Source organism: Sprattus sprattus (genome assembly GCF_963457725.1).
Source record: "Sprattus sprattus genome assembly, chromosome: 5".
Classification (NCBI taxonomy): Eukaryota; Metazoa; Chordata; class Actinopteri; order Clupeiformes; family Clupeidae; genus Sprattus; species Sprattus sprattus.
In genome coordinates this window covers 25,032,095-25,037,094 of record NC_137924.1, presented here as the reverse complement: position 1 = coordinate 25,037,094, position 5,000 = coordinate 25,032,095, and the positions used below count along the sequence as shown (strand labels likewise).

The 5,000-nt window shown below is 42.8% G+C and overlaps 1 protein-coding gene across 4 annotated transcripts in view; it reads right to left on the bottom strand.

Moving 5' to 3' along the window:
* LOC308365723 (B-cell CLL/lymphoma 9 protein-like) overlaps positions 1–5,000 on the bottom strand; it is a 33,083-nt gene that overhangs the window by 11,350 nt on the left and 16,733 nt on the right. For all 4 annotated transcript variants that reach the window (XM_080839277.1, XM_080839278.1, XM_080839276.1 and 1 more), the window contains exon 4: positions 1–137. This exon is cut by the window's left edge and continues 345 nt beyond it. The gene's annotated coding sequence lies outside the window, so the exon portion shown is untranslated. The remainder of the gene's footprint in view (positions 138–5,000) is intronic.

The window sequence follows — 5,000 nt, the reverse complement described above, 5'->3', positions numbered from 1 at the left end:
GGGTGTATGTGTGTGTGTGGTGTGTGTGTTTTTGTGTTGGTGTGTGTGAAACTGTATATGCGTGGGTTTGTGTGTGGGTGGGTGTGTGCAGGAATGTATGGAGTCTCCCTCAGGAGCTCTTACAACTCTTTGGCACACTGCAAGGAAAACACACAGACACAGAGCGGGGAATATTAGACATACACAAGAATAGTAGCGCAACATCAGGAGGGCTAATGAAAATATTAGAGCACTGTTATATATATGTTAATGAACATTATACAATGCAGAGATTTTAAACAGTCCCAATAACACACTTTCAACCACAGTTCTAAAGACCATCACAGACCATCTCCTAAAACGATAAAATAATTGAATACACCAGGCTTATGGAATTATAGAGCCAAAAATACTAATGCCCATCACCCGTGTGTGTGTGTATGTGTGTGTGTGTGTGTGTGTGTGTGTGTGTGTGGGTGAGTAAGAGTGTGTGAGTATGTCACCATGGCTCCTCTATTTTCGCCCCCAACCCCCATTCTCCGGTTGCAACATGAGAAACCACAATGTCAGATCACATTGTCATCCCAAAAATATTTAGGCCTGCTTCCAAAGCACTGAATACTGTAAGCAAAAAAGACCTTGGAACACTCACAGTCAGAGACCACAGGAGTTCTACTGAAACCTATTCAAAATACACATATGCATAATGCATTCAACACAAATCAGACCAACGCGTGAGTATTACTCAGACGCTATAGAGGAAAACAACCTCGTAGCTATGGATCTGAAAAGCAACCTCATTTTACAATGCCCATATGGCTCACAATTAGATATGTATGGAAGTTGGATTGACAGATAGATCTAATAGGCTGCTACAGTATACAACAGAGGTGAGTACACACCTGTGTAATTCATCTTAAATGTCAAATTATTCAAATAATATTATTTACTAATAACATTATTGCTCAGTTCACAAGTAGATTTCCTCTTATGAGCATTCAAAAGAAAAATACCTTAGAAAGACTATATTGAAAATACAGGACTCGAGGTAGAAACTCAATGCAACACCAGTGATCCCCATATATATTAGTTATGTCGCGGGCACACAACATGACTTCAATGCCGCCAGATAGCTGTACTGTTTACACTACACAACTCTCTATGTAGTAATCGGGAATCCTGAAGTCGTTGTGGTTGCACACACTGCATGACTGATCAGTGACACGTGGGGGTCACACATTATTAGTTCTTACGTCTGGCCTCCAAACTATGTTTTGTCCGAAAACACACATGAGAATTGACATGGGGAATGACTTGCACGACCGGGACAGGATTTGTTTCCTTCAAAAATAGAGGTCCATAAGAAACGAGCAATCCAACTTGTTTGTGCGCTGATTTGCAGCGAAAAAACTAGGGGAAAAACATGCTTGTTGTGTTGAAGGTTGTCTACGACCCCTCTACCAGGTTTCGCCTCACCCCTTGTCTGTAGCTCGTCGCCACTTTTATTGCCATTCACAACCGTCACAACACTTTTCAAACTACAGGATTTGGACTCCCTGACATGTTCAGATTTTTAGCCAGCTTTTGGGCATCTGTGAGACATAAAAAAAACACTCGGATAACAGGTCTTTTAGCATCGAGCCCCAATTTGTCTCTGACCTGGCGCTATTGTTGGCAATCTCCAAAAAATTCCGGCAAGGTGAGAAGTAAGAAAATGTGGGCTAAACCTGTGATCACTGAAACTAAATTGAGTACATCTGTGGTTTCCAATGTGGTTCTGTTGTTAGCCTTATTGCATGAACATGGTTATAATGACCTATGAACAACAAAATGAAGTCACAAACAGTGCGCTACTTGCACAATTGCAAAAATGTTCAACGTTTCCAAGCGTTGCTATTACGGTTTGTAATGCTTTGTCTAGCACTAGCACTTTTGTGGCATTGCACTCCAACTGTGGGGCCTGTATTTTTAATATAGTAAATCCAAACAGTTAGTTTTAAAAATCTACATATTTGCAAATAACTCACTTAGAAGTAATGTAATTACAGTACTGAAGGATTTGACATTAAAGTGAATATGTTTCAAAGGAGTGTACTCCCCTCTGCTGAATACAGTATATCAAACCAAAAAGAGCATTGGATTGCACTATTATATTTACAGAATATCACTGGATGTTTCCCAGTTGTGTTGGAAAATGGGCACAATAATGTTCCATGTGGCACTGGCCCATAACTATGGTTTGACTTGAATTGAAAAGAAAAGAGTATATGGGCTATATATAACCTGAGCTAGGAATAACTGGTCTCCCCTCCACCTGTGCAGAGCACATGCCTTGGCTGCTCTGGTGAACAAGAGTAGCCGCCACCATTAGAAAGACAGGAGGGACACAGAGACGGAGGAAAGAGGAACACACACACCACACGTTCAAATTATTATATTTGATTATTAGATATTAAACTGACTGAATAAAATATACATGTCATGGCAACCAGAAAAATAAGTCCCCTACCCCCCTTTTTTCCTCTCCTTTCCCCCATGTAAGATGATAATCATGGAGCATCAAACCCAATGCCTCAGTTGTTAGCCATCTATGAAATATAGACAAGTCTGTGGGTAACACACGGCTAGCTGGAGATGGTCCTATTTCAAGCCCATATCCTCAACATGCTTTGCCAACTGCAGGGTGATTTTTTTCATTGGTTGAAACAGAGGACGCAACCAAGGACCATTTGAAGAAGGCTTGCTAGCAGAAATAAAAAAGTAAATACCTTCTGCCCCTTAAGGACCCTGGTTCCTAGCAAATGAACTCCACACACACTGTAGAACCTTCAGCTTTTTCATACACATCAACTTGTTCTTCCTAGTACAGATGTACAATGTTTTACCATCGACTAGAAGCTCATGCCAACAACAAGCACCATCAGCATGCCAACAGTTTACCAGCAAGAACCAGATGGCCTGCCAGAGTCCCAAAAGAGTCCCCCAAAAATCACCGCAGAGCGTTTCCAGCAACCAGCCCTCTGAGGGAACGGAGTGCCGTCACTGCCCTCAAGCACCGCCAGGAAAATGACCCCCCACAACGCCAAACCACCCGCGCCACCACAACGCCAAACCACCAGCGCCCGTGTTAACCCTGATGCTTCCATGTGTTTACAACGGTTCCAGCCCCCCCCCCCCCCCCCCCCCCCCACCCCGCCATACCAGCCCTGCATCTCTTCACCCAATTCATTTCATAGGCCCACACACTCACCGAAGACAAGCCATGCAATCATGAATCTACCAGAGGACTACAAAACAAACAAGCCAAGAGGTAATTGGTCGATCCAATTAATGCCATGTTTAGGGCCACCTCCCAACATGGACAAATCTGCATAACATTTATTCTAAAGTACACTTCATACACACAATAGATTGCACAATATAATATATATGCAAGCTTGAATGTAATTCTCATGAAATAAACAAACACTACCTACTATCTTTGCATACACAGACTCCTGAAAAGCATCTGTACAAGTCTATCGTTAACAATCCCAACACACACACTCACACGCATACACACACAAGCGCAAACGAACACACACACGCAAACACACACAGGTCAGCTGACTGACAGCGCAAACACATTTATGCAAATCCCATTAGAAATGCAGCTCTGGCTCGGTTAAGGTCTTTCGGCTCCCTCGCTCATTTTCACTGCAACGATTCTCCTCCTTCCTCTTCAAACGCATTTTCATCAAGCTTTATGGCCGCCTCTTTTTAAGGCACTGGCATCAAAGCCACTCCATTAAAGGCCGAGAATAAGAAACATGCCGAGTTACTTAACCATATAGCGCCTCTTCCACCACAGAAAGAAAACTAATCAGTGAACTCAGCTAATGTAGTGCTTAGTGGAAATGGAGACACTCAATTTCAATCCCTTTTATAAGGAAAAACAGTCAATTACATTGGCAGTCGAAATGCAGATAAAATGCTAATATCTTCACGCTTCCCTATTTTCCTCCATGGATGTCTTCCACCTCCCCCCTCCTGCCTCCCTCATGGCTGCCACACTGCCTCACCTTATCCTTGAGTTCACGCGCCTCAGGACATTGGCTCGCAAACTGATGGCCTATGCACCTCCAGGGACTGCGGGAAGGACAGACCTTCACTTATCCAGACTGCTTCAAGGCCATTTTGTTTATTGTTCATTACAGTTCGTCTTTGTGCAAGCAATACAAAATTTGAATTTTGAGGTTACTTCAGCCCACTGTCTGGAGTCTCATTGTGACAGCTAGTTCAGTCGGCCCGGTCAGCCCGGTTTTGCCTCGTGACTCACCACGATTAAGCCATTACTTGCACCTGGGCTTCTGAAAAGACTGGTTGGCAGCCAATGGGACTCGTTTTTTTATTTATTTAACAACTAAATACAAAAAAAAATGTCCTCTCTCCCTCTCTTTCTGTATGGACTTGAGATTCCACTTTTTCCCTAACATATATTTGTTTTTTTCTCAATTTCCACAGGAGTTCAAGTTAAACACTGAAGCATTACATTTTGTCCTCACTTTAAAACACTATCTTAGGTAAACATAAACTATGTGTGTGTTTATGTATGAGAGCAAGAGGGACGAATGACACAGGGAAAGCAAATTGGGGGTAAATTAGATACTGGAGTGTGTGACATTTGTGGACACAACTTGGAGATGGAGTCAGTGACGTGTGCACGCCACTGATTAAGGGCTAAATTTAACTCTGTGACGCCGTTTGGCTCATTTAGTGACACACACACACCCACACACACACACACACCAACCTCCTGCTCCTGAATGCCAGCCATTTCAAATATTTACTGTGAACTTTTCAACCATTCCACATTCCGCTCACACACACCTCTCTACCTCAGAGCTGTCTTTCCATGACACAGTGCCGTTTGTGTGTGTGTGTGTGTGTGGTTGGTGTTCTTCAAACTGAATGTCCGTAAAGGAGGGAGATATAATGGCAGTTTGTACAGTATGCTGTGAAAGTCATTGATTGGTTTGAGT